The sequence below is a fragment of the Salmo salar genome, chromosome ssa04 (assembly GCF_905237065.1).
Source record: "Salmo salar chromosome ssa04, Ssal_v3.1, whole genome shotgun sequence".
NCBI lineage: Eukaryota > Metazoa > Chordata > Actinopteri > Salmoniformes > Salmonidae > Salmo > Salmo salar.
In genome coordinates this window covers 24,013,823-24,035,410 of record NC_059445.1, presented here as the reverse complement: position 1 = coordinate 24,035,410, position 21,588 = coordinate 24,013,823, and positions in this window count along the sequence as shown.

The following is a 21,588-nucleotide window of genomic DNA, read 5'->3' as shown; positions in this document are numbered from 1 at the left end:
AATAAACTAAACAAAAATTTCAGAGTACCATTTGATTGTGAAATGTTATCCTCTCGTGTTCGAGTTTCCTAGACTATATTACATTTGCAGCTGCAGACTGTGAATCTGTAGTCTTTAGTTTTGTAGATTTCCTAACCATTCGGGATGTCCGGTTCAACACCGTCCACCTGCTTGGTCTGGACTGTAGAGTAGTTGCCATTTCAACGTGGGGACTCCCGTCCCTGCGTTTTCTTGACTATTTGTACATTTTGTCACGAGTGGGTTTTATGCACTTGGGGGAAAAGGGGTGTTCCCTCCTTTTGTCGTAATGTCTGTGCTTACGTGGGCGTGGCCACTGACTTGGTTAAGACTTCATATGAAAGACAATTCTCTAATTTAGAAGGCTAACATCACATTACATCTTCTCACAAATAGTTTCATATTTAATCATATCAGTTCCCCAAAATGTGGGTATGACCCTGACACCTGGGAAATATATACATTCAAAGATACAGTTAGGTTGTTATTCTGTCCTTTATGAGATCCCAAAACACAACTGAACTGACACATCATCTCATATGTATATACTGTATTCTATAATATTCTACTGTATCTTAGTCTATGCCGCTCTGACATAGCTAACCCATATATTTATATATTCTTAATTTCATTCGTTACTTAGATTTGTGTGTTTTGGGTATATATTGTATATTTTTATTGTTAGATATTATTTTTTATATATTGCTACACTGTCGGAACCAAAAGCACAAGCATTTCTCTACACACGCAGTAACATCTGCAAACACATGTATGGAAACAATAAAATTGAATTTTGTATTTGTATTTGATTTGATTTATTGCAATATGTAAACATTGCATTGAATGTTGCATTTTTTGCAGGTGCTACTACAATGACTAGTGCAACCACCTCTGCTGCAACAACTGCTGCTCCAACTGCAGCTGTGACCACCACCACTCTGGCAGATGTCACCACGACCCCTCCAGCAGTGGCCAAAACCACCACCACCACTGCTGTCGCATCAACTGACCCTCCATCTTCTAGTGAAGGAACCCTGATTCCTCGGTTCAGTCTTGATCAGATTTTCACCTTGGATTTTGCCAACCTGTCCTCTTCAGCATTCAAGGCTCTGGCTGACAAAGTGGTCTCATAGGTAAGTATCCAGATCCCTTTTCATCAATACACACCACACCAAAGAGACTGGATATGAGTGGGCATCCTATTGTTAGATAGAACCAAAGATTATTCAGTACGAAGATGTCGTACTCTGGGACATCTCCATTGAGAACAATGTCCAGACAATTTTTACGATCTTCTTAGTGGAAATTAACCCTTGTGCCTGCCTATGAACTCTTGTGCCTGCCTAACAGCTGTTATGGGCAACAGAGAGTACAATGTGCACAACATGGGAAACATTTACAGTTTTGCATGTCAGTAATCAAGTCATTAAGATATACAACTTTTAAATGCAGAAATACAGCCAGTGTGATGCATTTTGCATCAAATGAAGCAAACGCAGCATCTTATGATGCAAAATTGATCATACCGGCTGTGTTTCTGTATTTTGATGGTTAAATATCTTGAAAATGTGATTGCTGACATGCAAACATTTTTGGGGCTATATCAACAATGGACTAATGAAACAAATACCAAGAGACAGTTTTTGAGTGGCGTTTTCCTAACTTTGAAATTTGAAGTTTGGAGCAACTTCGAAATGTGATGTTATATAGCAAGTCAGCACTCATGTATAGCATGACACATTTTCCGTTAATGGTTAAGGTTTTGGATAGGGTTAAGTTCACTTTTTAAGGTATAGGGGGCAGTATTTTCATTTTCGGATGAAAAGTGTGCCCAGAGTAAACTGCCTAATACTCGGGCCCAGAGTCAAATATTTGCATATTATTAGTAGATTTGGATAGAAAACACTCTGAAGATTCTAAAACTGTTTGAATGATGTCTGTGAGTATAACAGAAATCATATGGCAGGCAAAAACCTGCCTTTTGAATCCCTATCAAAACTACAGTGTCTGTGGGGTCACATTACACTTCCTAAGGCTTCCATTGGCTGTCAACAGCCGTTAGAAACGTGTTTCATCCTTCTCCTGTTACTGGGCAGAAAATAGGAGCTCAGTCAATGAGTGGACTGCCTGGGACCAGAGAGTTGTTTACTGCGCAGGCACGTTTGGCGCGCCGCTCCTTTTGTCACGGTTGTCGTAGGGTAAAGTGGACCAAGATGCAGCGGGGAAATGTACACTCATCTTCTTTATTAAACGGACAAAGAAGGGAAAAACCAAAAACAACACGTATACAAAAAAACACAACGACGAATAACAGGCCGGTAAGGCAACAAAGCTATACCCAGCACAATCTCCCACAAAAAACCCATGAAAACAAACTCCTACTTATAGGACCTTCAATCAGAAGCAACGATAACCAGCTGCTTCCAATTGAAGGTCCAACCCCAATAAACTAAACATAGAAATAGACTAGACAGAACATAGAAATACACTAACATAGAACAGTTCCCAAAACCCAGAATAATAAATCAAACACACCACTAAACACACAACCACCCCGAACCACAAAACAAATACCCTCTGCCACGTCCTGACCAAACTACAATAACAAATAACCCCTATTACTGGTCAGGACGTGACATTACCCCCCCAAAGGTGCAGACCCTGTATGCACCTCAACAAAAAAAACTAAAAATAAACCCCTAACTAAAGGGAGGGAAGGGAGGGTGGCTGCCGTCAACAACGGCTTCTTTGCTACACCCCCCCCTCCCCAACCCACTTATACTGGAGGTGGCTCAGGCTCAGGTCTACTTCCCCCACCCAACCTGTCCACCCCTGCTGAATGCTCAGGGCTGTAGAGCATCTCTGGGAGCTCTGGACTGTAAGCCGACTCTGGAAGCTCCAGACTGTAGCCAGAATCACTCGGTTCCGGACTGTAGGCAGACTCACTCGGATCCGGACTGTAGGCAGACTCACTCGGATCCGGACTGTAGGCAGACTCACTCGGATCCGGACTGTAGGCAGACTCACTCGGTTCCGGACTGTAGGCAGACTCACTCGTATCCGGACTGTAGGCAGACGCACTCGGTGCCGGACTGTAGTCAGACTCACTCGGTGCCGGACAGTAGGCCGTCTCACTCGGTGTCGGACAGTAGGCCGTCTCACTCGGTTCCGGACAGTAGGCCGTCTCACTCGGTTCCGAACAGTAGGCCGTCTCACTCGGTTCCGGACAGTAGGCCGTCTCACTCGGTTCCGGACTAGACACTGTTGCTGGACACTCTGGACGAGGTACTGTTGCCGGACACTCTGGACGAGGTACTGTTGCCGGACACTCTGGACGAGGTACTGTTGCCGGACACTCTGGACGAGGTACTGTTGCCGGACACTCTGGACGAGGTACTGTTGCCGGACACTCGGGACTGGGCTGACGCACTGGAAGCCTGATGTGTGGTGCTGGTACTGGATGTGCCAGTTTGGGGACACGCACTTCAGGGCTAGTGCGGGGAGCAGGAACGGGCTGAGTTGGACTGGGCTGACGCACTGGAAGCCTAGTGCGTGGTGCTGGTACCGGAGGTATCAGACTGGAGACACGCACTTCAAGGCTAGTGCGAGGAGCGGGAACAGGACGTACTGGACTGGGCTGATGCACTGGAAGCCTAGTGCGTGGTGCTGGTACAGGAGGTATCAGACTGGAGACACGCACTTCAAGGCTAGTGCGAGGAGCGGGAACAGGACGTACTGGACTGGGCTGATGCACTGGACCGTTGAGGCGCACTGGTGATCTCGAGCGCAGGACTGGCACCGCCAGGACTGGCACCGCCCGTACTGGCTGGGTGCCCAATTCCCCCTGGCAAATGCGGGGCGCTGGCACTGCGCACACCGGCCTAAAAACACTTGGCCTCTCCACAGTACACAATAACCCGAAGCACGGGACCTGTCCAGTCAAAGGTTGCTCAACAAAAGCATGGGGATTTGGCTTGGGACTTAATCCTTGCCCAGCCAAACTACCCGTGTGACCCCCCCAAAAAATTATTGGGGCGGCCTCTCCACCTTTACCTGCTTTCCAGGCAGGCTGTCACAATGGTCCAGTAGTTGTTCCCACGTCCAGTCAATCCTTGCCTCTAATACCTCCAGCGACCAGGATGCCATTACCTCCCGAGCGCTCTGTTTTCTCCACTCCAGGTGCTGCTCCCAACAGTCCACCCGTTGCTCTTTCCTCCGGTGCTTGGTCCTTGGTTGGTGGGAGATTCTGTCTCGGTTGTCGTAGGGTAAAGTGGACCAAGACGCAGCGGGGAAATGTACACTCATCTTCTTTATTAAACAGACAAAGAAGGAAAAACCAAAAACAACACGTATACAAAAAAACACAACAACGAATAACAGGCCGGTGTCGTGTCTTTGGGGGTACCATTAAACTGAATATATGTTTATCAATTAGCTCCCTGTAATTATTATCACGCGATTAAATTGATTAATCGTTTAATTGTAATTAACTAGGAGATCGGGGCACCAAGGAGAATATTCAGATTACAAAGCTATAATTTTCCTAATATAACTTTCCTGTACTATAATATTCTATTCTATTATAGTATAGGCCGATTATCTTCTGGTTTAAATGGTGTATTTTACCTCTAGTCCAGTCTCATTCCAAACGTCGTAAATTGTTGTATCTGCACGAACCCAGTCTTTACTAAAATCATCCATACATCAATTGTCTTAAAATCATTTATTTACTACACTAAGTAATTAACAGAAAACATACAAACAGTAATTATCGTCACAAAGGATTGGTATAGTAATGTGCCCTAATGGCTAACAAGCATGGCTGGTCTGTTAGACAATGGGTCATAAACGGTCAGCTGAGAAGTTACACAGAGTTCATTAATATTAACAATTGACAATTGAAGGCTCACTCATTCGGGAACAATTGCAATCAATACATATTTACGCTCATGTGTCGTCGTGATCCTTGTTCGAGAGTTCTGTTCTGTTGGGGAGTTTTGTCCGCGTTCTCTCTCTCTCTCTCGGTTAGAATGGATCTTTCAGAGCGACATTCATTAATGTCGTCATAGAATGGTTGTTTCGTTGGTCTTCGCGTTCGATGATATAATTTACTTAGCTGCAGACTAATAATTAATATCAAAGACTTGTTCTTATTCTGTCGGTCTCGATAGTCTAAAAGTTAACCACGTGGTATAGTTCACTTTCAGTAGAGTACTTGGATGGTCAAACCTCTGGCCATAGAGTGTAGGCCTGGTCTCAAGAAATGTAAATCAGGGGGTGTTTTATAGTGCCCATAGAACAGGCTTGTCAAATGACGCCTGGTCCTGTATGGGTCCCTGGGGGCGTGCCTATGACTGAGTTAGATTTGGTTACAGAAATACAATTCTATCACATTACATCAGTACAATAGCATCTCATGTGTATTATAAAAGCTTTATCCTTATTAATACATTCTATACAACCATTAAGTTGCAAGTCTCAAGCTGATGCTATTATATAAACAGTTTTATGGTAATATGGCTATATTGTCTCTTCTGAGTATCACAAAATTGTACCAAGCGGATCAGTTCGTAGCTGGATTCTTCACCAATCTTCCATACCTCCTCCAGAACACAAAATGTCGCTTGGCTCTCCCATTCTATGAGTTGGAAGAATTTCCTGTGTCTCTCTATGGGCCATGTGGCCAGAGACTCTCCTGGAATTTTAGAGTTTTTACAACCCTTTACACACAGGGTGGATTGGGGGGAAGGTAGGGGGGGGGGGTGATGCAAAAGGGAGGGGGTCAACTGTCCTCCCTGTACCAAAAGAGGCCAACGTCATGACACCGGTAAGGCAACGAAGCTATACCCAGCACAATCTCCCACAAAAAACCCCATGAAAACAAACTCCTACTTATAGCACCGATAACCAGCTGCTTCCAATTGAAGGTCCAACCCCTATAAACTAAACATAGAAATAGACTAGACTAGACAGAACATAGAAATACACTAACATAGAACAGTTCCCAAAACCCGGAATAATAAATCAAACACACTACTAAACACACAACCACCCCGAACCACATAAAACAAATACCCTCTGCCACGTCCTGACCAAACTACAATAACAAATAACCCCTATTACTGGTCAGGACATGACAACACCATCACAATAAATCCATTATTTATTTTAGACAGATCTAAAGAAACATGATATGAAGAAAATGTAGTCTATTTCAGAATAACAGGATAGCATACTATGTTGTCCTTATGTTAGGCCCTGATCTGGCTATGCCATATGGCTGTGGACTACACTAGTTAATTTAGCAGACAAGATTGTTTAGAATTCTGTGGCATTGTTTTATATTTCTTAATAGTATGAAGAATACAATTGAACATAGCTGAATAAAATAGTAGGAATATTTTCTCCAAACTAATTGAGTTCTGTGTTGAGCATTTAACAAAGTAACAGGTACTCCTATATGCTTCATTTAAAGTTATTTATGTAACTTTAGTTGTGATACAAACGTTGGACTATATGTTTCGATTTGTTATACATGCTAAGGCTGCATGATGTGACTCTAATAATGATTTGAAAAAAGACGACTGAAAGGCATGAGCTCTGCTTTGTTTTTTTGTGCAGGCTGTACACACTTCCTCAGTCTCTCATTCACAATTTGAAAAGCACTTGATAATGCCTCGAATTTCCTGGCGGCATCCCGTTTGTCTGGCCATAATTCTCCATTAAAAAATGTATGCCTTTTGCAGCCAGTGGCCGTTGTGCCCCTGGGCTGATTGGAAACATCATAATTCCCGGCTGCACCTCTCACTCACATGGCCCTCCGGCACATGATCGGGTCATTCTCATAGGCTACAAGTGAAGACAGACACATCGGGGACACAACTTATCCAATTCCGAGGCGAGTGAAGATATTGGAATAACTGTCCACATTTACTTTTCGTCAACCAACAAGATGAGTAGGAATAACAAACAGCAAAAGCACTAGCCTACGTCAATATACTATCCCCCATAGTACAAAAGTTGACCTATTCCATCAGTGCGAGAAATAAATATTCCTAAACATAGTCTGGGACAGTTGTAGGATGGGATAGATCCCAAACTAATACAACAACTAGCATCAAAAAGCTTTTTGAAACATTGAGGCTGACAGCAACCGAACATTTGGCTTAAAATGTTGATAAACTATTAGGGTATTTCTTCACATTGTAAGCGCAGCGATGAACACACAGTAGTAGGCTATAAGCGCAAGTGTTCCATTAGCAGAAAAACCCCATTCTCAAAAGTGACTGCAAATACAATTACGCATGTAATGCTTTTATTATAAAGCTGCATTTTTATAGTGAACATTACACTATATATATGGACACCCCTTCAAATTAGTGGATTCGGCTATTACCCGTTGCTGACAGGTGTCAGCAGAGGTGCGTGGGTTAAAAAAAACTACATTTTACAACCTGTGTTGTGATAACTGCTCTATAACCTGTTAATTCATATGCCGTGTGACCGTGATACATAGGCCTAAAGGCCGAAACAACAAGAAGACACAGTGGCAGAATAAGTTCAACCACACCCTTGTTTTATCACAAAACTGGATGGCAACCTCTGTCCAGTGAAGTCCAAAAATAAGATTGCATGTACAGTAACAGGCAGTTAGTTGTCAAGCAAGTTAAAATGTTTTTTTGACATTTTCGGAGGCCCTTTATCAGCAATCATCACTTCTATGTTCCAATGGCACGTTGTGTTAGCTAATCCAAGTTCATCATTTTAAAAGGCTAATTGATAATTAGAAAACCCTTTTGCAATTATGTTAGCACAGCTGAAAACTGTTGTTCTGATTAAAGAAGAAATAAAACTGGCCTTCTTTAGACTAGTTGAGTTTCTGGAGCTTCAGCATTTGTGGGTTCGAATACAGGCTCAAAATGGCTAGAAACAAAGAATTTCTACTGAAACTCGGCAGTCTAGTCTCGTTCTGAGAAATGAAGGCTATCCTAGGCGAGAAATTGGCAAGAAACTGAAGATCCCGTACAACGCTGTGTACTACTCTAACCAGAATAGAAAGAGGAGTGGGAGGCCCCGGTGCACAACTGAGCAAGAGGACAAGTACATTAGAATGTCTAGTTTGAGAAACAGACGCCTCACCAGTTCTCAACTGGCAGCTTCATTAAGTAGTACCCGCAAAACACCAGTCTCAACTTGAAGAGGCGACTCCGGGATGCTGGCCTTCTAGGCAGAGTTGCAAAGAAAAAGCCATATCTTAGACTGGCCAATAAAAATAAAATATTAAGATGGGCAAAAGAACACAGACACTGGACAGAGGAACTCTGCCTAGAAGGCCAGCATCCCGGAGTCGCCTCTCCACTGTTGACGTTGAGACTAGTGTTTTGCGGGTACTATTTCATGAAGCTGCCAGTTGAGGACTTGTGAGGCATTTTATAATGATCAATTAGCCTTTTAAAATGATAAACGTGGATTAGCTAACACAATGTGCCATTGGAACACAGGAGTGATGGTTGCTGACAATAAGCCTCTGTACGCCCATGTAGATATTCCATAAAAAATCTGCCGTTTCCAGCTAGAATAGTCATTAACAACATTAACACTTTTTACACTGTATATCTGATCAATTTAATGTTATTTTAATTGAACCAAAAAAATGAGCTTTTCTTTCAAAAACAAGAACATTTCTTAGTAGTGTATGTATATACATTTTTTTTGGGGGGGGGGTTCAGTTAACAACTCTCAACATTAAGCTGAGTTCCCCCCAAAAATAAACAAAAACAATAACGTGTAGTGATCAAAACTAACTCTTCCACATTTTCAGCAGGGAGTTCTGCCGTTTTGCCATTCCCCCACCCCAGTACCACTACTTCCCACAGCTAAGCTTTTAACTGCAATAATGACATGGTTTGACAACAGCTTCCTTGATCTCAGTGTCACCAATACTAAACAACTATCTATGCCTTTGAGGTAATTTGTGGAATAACAAAATACCCTCTTTCAAGAATTTCACTGTCAAAAGACAGTACAGGGAGAAAGTCACATTTTAGACCACAAACTTAACTTAATTTACAAGAAGACAAGGCAGCGTCTCTTTCTAGTTTTAATACAAACAAGCACTCACTGACCGTGGTGTTGTCAGCGTATGCGTGAAGGGCTGTAGGAAGTCAGGCGCAGGAGAGCAGATAGTTGGTAGTAATGCAGAGCCTTTTATTTGGCGAACCAAAGCACATGGCACAAACGGACACGAAACACAAAATACGGGTTGAACATGACCCAGCGCAACCAGCCTAACGTGTGCATACATGAACACAGATAAAAAATACCACACAAAGACATCGGGGAAACACAGGGTTAAATACACAACACATAATGAGGGAAATGAGAACCAGGTATGTTGAAAATGAAAAATGGATCGGCGATGACTAGAAGACCGGCGACGTCGACCGCCGAACACCGCCCGAACAAGGAGAGGCATCGAATTCGGTAGAAGTCGTGACAGTTGTACACATCCCTGATTGAGAGTGTTCTCATGAAAAAGTACTACTGAATTACTACACAAAACCTATTGGTGCAGTAGTGACTATGCAGGCTTGTAGGGATTGTGTAGTGAATGCGCACTACTCAAGTTACACAAGTAGAATTTTCTAGTGTTCAGTAGAAGTTGTTTCAACTAAACTCTAAACTCTTTCATCATTTAAACCTTCTCAGTGAGTTCAAGGTTATTGACTTAGCATGTGACATATCACGTTTGACTTTATTCTTAGCTATCTGTTTTTTTTCTTCTTCATGTGATAGATATGCAATATGAAAGTACACACATAATCTTGAGAATGGGATGGCCATACAATGCCACAATGTCATGCAGTGTACACCAGTGGAGGCTCCTCAGAGGAGGAAGGGGGGACCATCCTCCTGTGGTAAACCTTGGGGTGTTGTGTTGAGCGCGCAAACGGAACGAAATGGGGATAAACATTCCTGAATTTGTCCAATAGAAACTCTCGTTTGCAACGGTTGGACTAATGATTATACCCTAGATCAGCTATATATGCACGCAAGAGTGTGCAAGGCGGTATTGAATGTGTCACTGTCTGTCACCTTGATTTCTATAATTTTTCTCTTGACCTGTGCAGCTACGTTGTAAACTTTTATTTATAGACTAGGTTGTAGCAACCTCATAATGGGTATAGGAAAAATTTGACTATCATGTAATAGCCTAAACCTATCAATGTTACATTGAGCTAGGTGAATGGAATATGAATGACAGTCATGCAATATGCTGTAATAGAAATAAGCCCCTCATCTTAAATGTCACCGACCGCCACTGGTTGCACATTGTTTTGCAGTATACATTCTGAATACTGGAAGTACACATGGGAGGGCTGGTTTCTCAACAACCAAGATGCGACAAACACACTTGTGCCTCGGGGTGACCACACCCTCCATCTCTCTCTCTCTCTCTCTCTCGCGCTCTCTCTCTTTCCCGTTCTCTCTCTCTGTAATTCAGTATCTTCTAATCGCATGAATGACAAGATCAATGTTGCCGAGCAAGTGATACACATAAACATTATGAAAACAACAGTGACAACAATAAGAATACCAAATAAATTAAATAATATAATACTGAAAAAAATGTGATATATATATATATATATACACAGTACCAGTGTGGCAAAAGTGTGCCAAGCTGTCGTCAAGGCAAATGGTGGCTACTTTGAAGAAAAAAAGAAAAAAAACCTCTGAAGAAGGCCGTGAGGCCGATACGTAAGCTTATTAAATATCAGTGATACTATCAAGAGTAGTGTGCGGTTTCCTTTTTCCTTCATCCTGTTTCAACTGTTGCCATGCACCTGCAAAAAGATTGCTCAGATGTGCGAGTGCCTTTTGAATTTTGTACTTTGAAGAATCTAAAATCTAAAATATATTAACACTTTTTTTGTTACTACATGATTCCATATATGTTATTTCATAGTTTTGATATCTTCACTATTAATTGACATTGTATAACATAGTAATAATAAAGATAACCCTTGAATAAGTAGGTGTGTCCAAACTTGTGACTGGTACTGTATGTTGTCTATTACTTATAATACATGGATTAAATAGCACATAGAGATGTAAAAAATACTCTCAATAGTTGTTTGTCTCTCATTTTCTGGAAAGTTACAGAACTAACATTACCAGTTGAGCAATATAACAATAACCACAGTAACCAGAATAACCACCACCTCGTACCAGGAAGTTACTACTGTCTTGATTTCTTTGAATAAGACAAACATTTTACCTGCAGAAGCTGTGGAAAAGATTGCCATTACAGTTTGGAATTTACATATATACTTTGTATGATTCATGTGATTAAATGCACACAATGTCTATAGTCTTTCAGATATGACATATATAGGAATCAGTGGACATGTCAGTGGACGTGTCAGTTAAATGTCAAATATTTATGACATCAATCAATCAATCAAATCAATCAAATTTATTTTTATATAGCCCTTCGTACATCAGCTGATATCTCAAAGTGCTGTACAGAAACCCAGCCTAAAACCCCAAACAGCAAGCAAAGCATGTGAAAGAAGCACGGTGGCTAGGAAAAACTCCCTAGGAAAAACTCCCTAGAAAGGCCAAAAACCTAGGAAGAAACCTAGAGAGGAACCAGGCTATGAGGGGTGGCCAGTCCTCTTCTGGCTGTGCAGGGTGGATATTATAACGGAACATGGTCAAGATGTTAAAATGTTAAAATGTTCATAAATGACCAGCATGGTCAAATAATAATAATCATAGTAGTTGTCGAGGGTGCAACAAGCACGTCCTGTGAACAGGTCAGGGTTCCTTAGCCGCAAGCAGAACAGTTGAAACTGGAGCAGCAGCACGGCCAGGTGGACTGGGGACAGCAAGGAGTCATCATACCAGGACATGCAGTCAGGTCCATAATTATTGCTACAGAGGAGTTCATCTATTAAATAATATTGTGATCAGATAAAAAATTATGATACAGTAGAAATGTGAAGTGTTGATTTTGGCACCTGTCTAAAATTGTACCCGCAGAAGCTGTAGAAAACACTGTAACTCAAGGATTGTCCTTCGCAGCGCCACATGATCTCACAATGTCTATAGTCTTTTAGTAAACAATCCGATCTAATATTGAGGATGAAAACATTACAGATTAGTGGATTATTCAGATGAATACAACATTCATACAAGGAGAAGACCATATATGTTGTAAAAATGCCCCAGGGGTCTAATCCTTTAGGTGCAATGCTTAGAAAGTTGCAGATAGAAACATGATGTATTTAGTTGACCTTATTTCCTAGTCAAACCAAGATAATCATGTTTGTAGACACAGCATATTTGAAGACATGTTTAACTGTGCTTCTACTTTCATGCGGTACTATACGGAATTTCATGATGTATTAAAGCCCCAAGTGTAATGATCTGATAGGATTGAGGAAGTAAAATCAAGATCTGGCAGATTATTAATTAGATGCTTTCGTGACAAACACAAATGTAGAACAGAGACACTGTCAGCCAACAATTTGTGAAGCCACACCTAGGCACCTACCGCCCAGTTTACCTTGAGAGGAATGTGGATAGACATACCAGATCGCTGTTAAATTAATCAGGACTTCTTAAAACATTCCGCATTTCTCATCCATGTATTTGTACGTATATATTATTTTTCCATTCCTTTACTTAGATTTGTGTGTATTTGGTAGTTGTTGTGGAACTGTTAGATCACATGTTAGGTATTGCTGCACTGTCAGAACTAGAAACACAAGCATTTTGCTACACTCACAATAACATCTGCTAAACATGTGTATGTGAACAATAACATTTGATTTGATTTGAAAATAAATACTACAACTACTGAGCAATATTGCATGCTCAAAAATAATGGAAAAATATGTTATTTTATACTAATACAATAATGAATTTAACAATTAATACCATGAAATAGAAAAAAGATAAAAGGTCAAAAGTATTGGTACCCCTGTTTTCAATACTCCAGCACACTACCCTTGAAAGGATAATGACACTGAGGAGCCTTTTTCTAAAATGTTTATGATATTGGAGAACACATTGGGAGGAATCTTAGACCATTCATGTATACAAAATCTTTCCACATCTTTGATATCTTTCGTCACTGCTTATGGACTGACCTCTTTAATTCAAAACATCGGTTTTAATATGTTGATGTCACGAGACTGATTAACAGCATTGACACTTGGATTTGAACCAGTGCTATTGTCAGATTCAGATTACATGAAAATAGAGCTGTTTAGTCATGCACAGCAGCAAATGCAGAAAAGTACCTCTCCACCTAAGGTGGGGGATCTTTGATTTATGATGTTATTGAACAATTTTGCTTCACCTGGTCCTGGGGACCTTATTAGGTCAGCGTCATCATGAACTTACCAGGACATTTTAGCCAAAAACCTTGCTTCCTCTGAAAAGAAGGAATACAATTATTCAAAATAATTCAAAGCAATTAACACCCTAGAGTCAATGTCTGCTTCCCCGTGGAAAGCTAATTAGCATTGTAAAAAAGTCCCCATAAAAATCTGTCAGTTTAAGCTAGAGATTTCCGTTTTTACATTGAATGAATCTCAGTCCACTGCATCGGGGAATGGGAAATGGTGACGTGTAGTGTGGACAAAATGGAGGATTTTGAGAAAAAGCAATTCACTTTTAATAAGGCACACCTGTTAATTGAAATGCATTCCAGATGACTACCTCATGAAGCTGGTTGAGAGAATGCCAAGAGTGTGCAAAGCTGTCATCAAAGCAAAGGGTGACTACTTTAAAGAATCTCAAATAGAACATGTATTTTGATTTGTTTAACACTTTTTTGGTTACGACATGATTCCATATGTGTTATTTCATAGTTTTGATGTCTTCACTATGATTATACAAAGTAGAACATAGTAAAAATAAAGAAAGACCCTGGAATGAGTAGGTGTGTCCATACTTTTGATTGGTACTGTAGGATACCATGGTGAGCGAGCTTTGCAACTTTTCATTTTCAGTAAGTATTGATGACCCATTTATGTGTTTCTGACTATAAAACATACTCCTAAAATGTAGGCTATATCCAGGGGAGCAACTTTGGTTTTAGAAGTGTGGGGGGGGGGGGGGGGGCATAATAATAGATATTTATATTTTTTTATGCAGTCAGATAAACACTAAAACCAGCCTACCCTACCACTCGGAGACGTCCGCATGGTCCTGAAGCACACTGTTGCCACATTTTGTATCACATTCCAATGATACAACTGGGGGGGACAAAAATTCAGTTTCAGATTGTGGAGGGGAAATGTCCCCCCGTCCAGTTAAGTATTGGGTCCCATATTCATAGCACACAATGACTACAGTATGTCAAGCTTGTGACTCTACAAATGTGTGAGATGCGTTTGCTGTTTGTCTGAGTTGTGTTTCAGATCATTTTGTGCCCAATAGATATAAATGTTAAATAATTTGTTGTGTCAATTTGGAGTCACTTTTATTGTAAATATGAATAGAATTTGTTTCTAAATCCTTCTACAATTAATGTGGATGCTACCATGATTATGGATCATCCTGACTGAATCGTGAGTAATGATGAGTGAGACAGTTATAGAAGCACGAATATCCTACCTCCCAAACAAATGTATTCTGACGGTGAAAGGTTAGCATGTCTTGGGGGTATGATATTTTTGCAGTTCACCTGATATGGATAAAAATACTCTCAAATGAAAGCTTACAGACTGCACTTTTACTTCACACTCATTGTCTGATTTCAAATCCAAACCTTTTGATTATAGAGTCAAAAGAAGAAGAAAAATGCTTCACTGTCCAAATAATTATGGCGGGCGCTGTACTTTTTATCATAGGCCTAATACTACTGTACAGTAGACCTCTTTTTATTTGCACACATTATACTGTAGCTGGATCACCCTGTCCTGTCGCTAGGGGTCCACAGCCCTGCAGCGCCAAAACTCAACACATCCCACTCAGCTTTAGGATCTTAGTGAAACATTCATTATTGGTTTCAGGTGTGTTAGGCCAAGGCCAGTGACAACCAACAGTACGGCAGACCCCCAGGGCCAGGACTGAGCAGCGCAGCAACTAGTGATTGCTTAAATAGGTATTTCCCCTGACGTGGACATGTTTTCAATACAGACTCCTAAAAGTACAATCAAGATCTGGCAGATTATTAAATAGATGCTTTCGTGACAAACACAAATGTAGAACAAAGACACTGTCAGCCAACAATTAGTGAAACCACAACTAGGTACCTACCGCCCAGTTTACCTTGAGAGGAATGCGGATAGACATACCAGATTGCTGTTAAATTATTCAGGACTTCTAAAAACATTCCGCTTTGACTATAAGGTTTTATTATACCTTAATACTGAACATTTGAATGTGGGTTTTAAGAAATTATGCTTCTGTTTCCTGTTGGACTGTCAGTTAGGTCAACGTACTTACAACATGTTATTATTGGAAAACATCAAAATGCTGACATCTAGGCATTTTACCATTTTGTACTCTATATGCTGGCATATTGGTCTATAGTTCTATTTCAAGTAAGGGATTTTCTCTAGAGTTGTACATCACATCAGTGGACGTGTCAGTTACATGTCAAATATCGGATGTATTTGAAATATGTCAGTTACATACAGTATGACATGCAGTCAGGTCCCTAATTATTGGCACCCTTGATAAAGATGAGCAAAATGACTGTATGAAGTGCTTTGAGAGGCTACTCAAGTATCCTACCACCTCCACCTTACCTGTCACCCTAGACCCACTTCAATTTGCTTACCACCCTAATAGGTCCACAGACGATGCAATCGCCATAACACCGCACACTGCCCTATCCCATCTGGATAAGAAGAATACCTATGTAAGAATGCTGTTCATTGACTATAGCTCAGCATTGAACACCATTGTACCCTCCAAGCTCATCATTAAGCTAGAGGCCCTGGGACTCAACCACACCCTGGGCATTTGGGTCCTGGACTTCCTGATGGGCTGCCCATAGGTTGTGAAGATAGGAAACAACATCTCCACTTCGCTGATCCTCAACTCTGGGGCCCCACAAGGGTGTGTTCTCAGCCCCCTCCTGTACTCCCTGTTCACCCATGACTGCGTGGCCAGGCTCGCCTCCAACTCAATCATCAAGTTTGCAGACGACACAACAGTAGTAAGCTTGATTACCAAAAACTACGAGATAGCCTACAGGGAGTTGGTGAGGGAACTCGGAGTGTGGTGTCAACAAAACAACTTCTCAGTCAACGTTACCAAAACAAAGGAGATGATTGTGGACTTCAGGAAACAGCAGAGGGAGCACCCCCCTATCCACATCGTCGGGACAGCAGTGGAGAAGGTGGAAAGTTTTAAGTTCCTTGCCGTACACATAATGTACAAACTGAAATGGTCCACCCACACAGACAGTGTGGTGAAGAAGGCGCAACAGCTTAGGTATTGCTGCACTGTCAGAACTAGAAGCACAAGCATTTTGCTACACTCACAATAACATGTGTGTCACGATTCCCACCGACAGTGGCGCCCCCTCCTGCTCGGGTGGCGCTCAGCGGTCGTCGTCACCGGCCTATTAGCTGTCACTGATTCCCTTTTTTGTTTTCCTGCCTTTTGTGATTGTGTGCACCTGTTCGTATTGGGGAATTAGTGGGGCTATAAGTATTAGCTGGTCCGCCTTCTCATTGTGCGGGATTGTCATTCCTGTTTGTGTGCTTACGCTTGTGCGTTATTTTTGCGCCGCATGTGGTTTCCCCTGTGTTTGGGGCACTTTGTTTTGTGTGCGCGCTATTCGCTGTTTGGGGTGGCTTGTGTGTGTTCGCCTCTTGACCCATTAAAAAGCCACTACCCTGTGCTCGCTGCTTCCTGCGTTTTGATTCCTCACTCACGACGCCCGAGCCTTACAATCTGCTAAACATGTGTATGTGAACAATAACATTTGATTTGATTCGAAAATAAATACTACAACTACTGAGCTATATTGCATGCTCAAAAATAATGGAAAATATATAATTTTATACTAATACAATAATGAATTGAACAATTAATACCATGAAATAGAAAAAAGATAAAGGTCAAAAGTATTGGTACCCCTGTTTTCAATACTCCAGCACACTACACTTGAAAGGATAATGACACTGAGGAGCCATTTTCTAAAATGTTCATGATATTGGAGAACACATTGGGAGGAATCTTAGACCATTGTCACATCCTGACCAGCAGAGGGCGTATTGCTTAGTCTTGGTCAGGATGTGGCAGGTGGTTTGTTTGTTTAATGTTGTGTTGGTGATTGGGACTTCCAATTGAAGGCAGGTGTGTATAGTTGCCTTTGATTGGAAGTCCTATATAGGTGTGTGTGTTTGTCTGTGGGGTTGTGGGGAATTGTTTTTGCACTGCGTTTTTGGATAGCCTGCAAAACTGTTGTTGATCGTGAGTATTGTTTTTCCCTGTGGATGCTTTTCATTTTCCAATTAAAAGAATGAGTATCCACATACCCGCTGCGCCTTGGTCCTTCTCTCTCACATACGACATATTCGCCGAAGAGTACGACATATTCTGTGACAACCATTCATGTATACAAAATCTTTCCACGTCTTTGATATCCTTTGTCAGTGATTATGGACTGCCCTCTTTAATTCAAAACATCGGTTTTAATATATTGATGTCAGGAGACTGATTAACAGCATTGATACTTGGATTTGAACCAGTGCTATTGTCAGATTCAGATTACATGAAAATAGAGCTGTTTAGTCATGCACAGCAGCAAATGCAGAAAAGTACCTCTCCACCTAAGGTGGGGGATCTTTGATTTATGATGTTATTGAACAATTTTGCTTCACCTGGTCCTGGGGACCTTATTAAGTCAGCGTCATCATGAACTTTAGCAAGTACCAGGACATTTTAGCCAAAAACCTTGCTTCCTCTGAAAAGAAGGAATACAATTATTCCAAATAATTCAAAGCAATTAACGCCCTAGAGTCGATGTCCGCTTCCAGGTGGAAAGCTAATTAGCATTCTAAAAAAGTCCCCATAAAAATCTGTCAGTTTAAGGTAGAGATTTCTGTTTTTACATTGAATGAATCTCAATCTACTCCATCGGGGAATGGGAAATGGTGACGTGTCCTGTGGACAAAATGGATGATTTTGAGACAAAGCAACTCACTTTTAATAAGGCACACCTGTTAATTGAAATGCATTCCAGATGACTACCTCATGAAGCTGGTTGAGAGAATGCCAAGAGTGTGCAAAGCTGTCATCAAAGCAAAGGGTGACTACTTTAAAGAATCTCAAACATGACATGTATTTTGATTTGTTTAACACTTATTTGGTTACGACATGATTCCATGTGTTATTTCATAGTTTTGATGTCTTCACTATGATTATACAAAGTAGAACATAGTAAAAATAAAGAAAGACCCTGGAATGAGTAGGTGTGTCCGTACTTTTGATTGGTACTGTAGGATGACATGGGGAGCGAGCTTTGCAACTTTTCGTTTTCAGTAAGTATTGATTACCCATTCATGTGTTTCTGACTGTAAAACATACTCCTAAAATGTAGGCTATATCCAGGGGAGCAACTTTGGTTTTAGGGGGGGGGGGGCATAATAATAGATATATTTTTTTTTTATGCAGTCGGATAAACACTAAAACCAGCCTACCCTACCACTCGGAGACGTCCTGAAGCACACTGTTGCCTCATTTTGTATCACATTCCAATGATAAAACTGGGGAGGACAAAAAATGCTTTTTCAGAATGTGGAGGGGACATGTCCCCCCCCGTCCATAGTGAAAGTTGCACCCTTGGCTATATCCTACAGTAAATGCAAAATGTATCAAGCATCGCTGTCATCATTCTTGCTGCTTCAAGTTCAGAAGCCATACGCACACGCGCGTGTCGTCTCAGATAAATAGAGTAGGCTGTAGCATGGGCGGAGAAGCAGAGGGCAGATATCTTTCCAAAGAAATCATTATACTGTATTAATGGGCTATATCATCAAGCTTGGCAAGAGATCATTAAACAATATGTTTAAGTGATTGATAAGCCTGAACTAGATGAAAGATAATTCAATAATCAATATTGTGTTGCTCAATTAACCAGTAGCCTAACAAATGAACATCTCTTACGAATAAAGTACAAAGGCTTCATTTTTTATTGTCTTCATGAAGACATCCCCTATATCAAATTTCAGCCAGCCCAAGCCGCCTGCACGCGGATACCCACCAATCTATTCAATAACTCAACTCTCTCCCAACACAATTTCTTTCCCAACTTTTTAAATTAAAAACATGTCTCAAGTGAAAGTTTTGGAGAACAAAATGTAATAAAAACGTAAATATACTTATACAGTACATTAACACGCAGAAACAGAACACCCTCCTTATACAGCGCCCTCTGTAATTATTGGCACAGTAATTACAATTATTGGCACATTTTGTCTTCTTTCGGCTCTATACTTCAGAACTTTGGATGTGAAATCAAACAGTTCAGACTGTCAGCTTTAATTTGAGTGTATTTTTATCCATATCGGGTGAACCGTTAAGAAATTTCAACACTTTTTGTACATTATTCACCTATTTTAGGGGAGCAAAAGTATTGGGACAATTCACATATGTGTATTAAAGTAGTAAAAAGTTAAGTATTTGGTCCCATATTCATAGCACACAATGACTACAGTATGTCATTGCTTGTGACTCTACAAATGTGTGGGATGCGTTTGCTGTTTGTCTGAGTTGTGTTTCAGATCATTTTGTGCCCAATAGATATAAACTGTAAATAATTTGTTGTGTCAATTTGGAGTCACTTATATTTTAAATATGAATATAATTTTTTTCTAAATCCTTCTACAATAAATGTGGATGCTACCATGATTATGGATCATCCTGACTGAATCGTGAGTAATGATGAGTGAGATAGTTATAGAAGCACGGATATCCTACCTCCCAAACAAATGTATTCTGATGGTGAAAGGTTAGCATGTCTTGGGGGTATGATATTTTTGCAGTTCACCTGATGTGGATAAAAATACTCTCAAATGAAAGCTTACAGACTGCACTTTTACTTCACACTCATTGTCTGATTTCAAATCCAAACCTTTGGAATATATAGTCAAAAGAAGAAGAAAAATGCTTCTGTCCAAATAATTATGGTGGGCACTGTACTTTTTTTTTATTATAGGTGTAATACTACTGTACAGTAGACATCTGTTTATTTGCACACATTATACTGTAGCTGGATCACCCTGTCCTGTCGCTAGAGGTCCACAGCCCTGCTGCGCCAAAACCCAACACATCCCACTCAGCTTTAGGATCTTAGTGAAACATTCATTATTGGTTTCAGGTGTGTTAGGCCAAGGCCAGTGACACCCAACAGTACGGCAGACGCCCAGGGCCAGGACTGAGCAGCGCAGCAACTAGTGATTGCTTAAATAGGTATTTCCCATGACGTGGACATGTTTTCAATACAGACTCCTTTTGTCATACAGTATTTCATATAAGTCATCCAGACCTTATGACAGTTGCACAGTACACCCTTAATATCGTAATAAATAAAATCTAGTGATAACTTTACATTTATGCCATCCATCAACTTTAGAGGTTTGTCAAACTGCCTTCAAATAGTTTAGATCAAGCTTCTGGCTTGTCTTGTGTTTTCTGTCCAGTGTTTGCTGTATCTGCAAAAGCTCACCTCAGGGCCGTCCCAGACTGTTCTTCCCTGGTTGCTTAACCCTGCTGAGACCCATCACCATCTGATCCTCCTAAAATGAGGCATGACAAATTATTACGTTGGTGTAGATTTATACATTATATTAACCAAGAATTGAATCAATGGTTAAATAAATGAAATTACCATTATTCCCAGATCCCAGACTGTAGCCCATCAACTCAAGATGGAACGTTGTATCCATTCACTGATTGCAATAATATACTGTTGTCATGCCCTGACCGTAAAGAGCCTTTTCATTTCTCTATTTGGGTAGGTCAGGGAATGATTTGGGTGGGCATTCTAGATTATGTTTATGTAGTTTATTTTTTCTATGTTGCAGGTTTGGTATGATTACCAATTAGAGGCAGCTGGTCATCGTTGTCTCTAATTGGGGATCATATTTAAGTAGTTGTTTTTCCCACCTGTGTTTGTGGGAGATTATTTTGAGTTAGTGCATGTTGTACTGTTGTCGTCACTGTTTGTTTATAGTTTATTGTTTGTTTGGCTAAGTTTCACAACATAATAAAGATGTGGAATGATATTCACGCTGCGCCTTGGTCTCCTCCTTACGACGGACGTGACAAAATTCACCTGTAAAATTCACCTGAGCTTCGTAGATTGATCTTACCTGGCTGTCTGACCCTGCTGGGACACCTGTCACCACCTGATCCTTTTAAAACATGATGAGCATAGTGTTGTGTGCTGACTGTGTTCACTTTGACAGTGAAGCATGTAGAGCTGTTTATACCATGTCAGTGAGAAAAGTAGTAAATTAGCTAGGGAAAGTGACAGATCAATAACGTTACATTGCTATACTAATTAATAAAAACTCCCGTTGCGCTGTC